Consider the following 1075-nt stretch of genomic DNA (forward strand, 5'->3'; position numbering starts at 1 on the left):
ATGAAAATAATAAAGGAATAAACAGAAGTGCTACCTATCTACTCCCTTCTGCCTAGACTAGGCTATATCTTTGAGTCAAATCAGAACCCTGGGAGCCTTTTTGATGATGATGATGATGAAGAAGAAAGAACATCTCAAGAACACATGATTGGATTCATAATAATCCTTGTTCATCATGCACTCATTATTCATCTAGGCATGGCTCACATTTTTTTAGTTAGTAAGTTAATTGCTTTTTGTAATGTGGTAAGTACCCAAAACAAGTAACAAATAGAACCTTGATAGAAAACCTACATATAACTTTTTTAAAAAGTAAAAAGAACTGTAATAAGAACTGTGCTTCCTTCAGCAGCACATATACTACAATTAGAATGATGCAGTGATTAACATGGCCCTGTGCAAGAATGACATGTAGGTTCATGAAGCATTGCATTTTTCCCCCACGATTCTTTAGTCTTTGAGTTTTCATTTTTTTCTCTTTCCTTTTCAACCCATTTCTAATTTTACCAACTCTTTTTTAAAAATCTTCTTTTGATTTTCATTTTTACAGTTACAGTCTATCCTTTCATTGGATTTAATCTTGTGTGTGTGTATGTGCACATGTACATACGTGTGTGCATGTGTGTGTGTGTGTATGTGTGTGTGTATATATATATATATGTTTTTCTTTCTTTATAGTTTGGGATGGAGTTTCTTCAAACAGACCAAAATACACCCAGAATCTAGTGTATGGGTCTAATCATATTCTCTTTTTTGTTTATTATTTTTCTTCTTCTTTTTGCTTTGTTTTGTTTTCTTAAAGTCTTTTTTAATTTTCATCTTTACAGTTATATTCTATCCTTTCAATATATTTAATTTTATTTTTGTATAGATATAAGTTTTTCTTTCTCTACAATTTTGAGATATAGTTTCTTCTAACAAACCAACCAAAATACACCCAGGATATAGTGTATTGCTCTGTTCTGTTCACCTGTCTGTTTACATTCCTTCTTTTTTTTCTCTCTTTTTTTGTTGTCTTTTAAATTTCATTTTTATGGTTACATTCTATCTTTCATTGTATTTAATTTTATTCTTG

General features: G+C 30.2%; 1 non-coding gene across 1 annotated transcript; it reads left to right on the top strand.

The window, feature by feature from the left end:
- The first annotated feature begins 336 nt into the window (after positions 1-336).
- LOC131813380 (U6 spliceosomal RNA) lies at positions 337-439 on the top strand. The gene has a single exon (XR_009346785.1). It is a non-coding gene; the product is annotated as a U6 spliceosomal RNA (small nuclear RNA).
- Positions 440-1075: the final 636 nt, after the last annotated feature.

The sequence above is a fragment of the Mustela lutreola genome, chromosome 12 (assembly GCF_030435805.1).
Source record: "Mustela lutreola isolate mMusLut2 chromosome 12, mMusLut2.pri, whole genome shotgun sequence".
NCBI lineage: Eukaryota > Metazoa > Chordata > Mammalia > Carnivora > Mustelidae > Mustela > Mustela lutreola.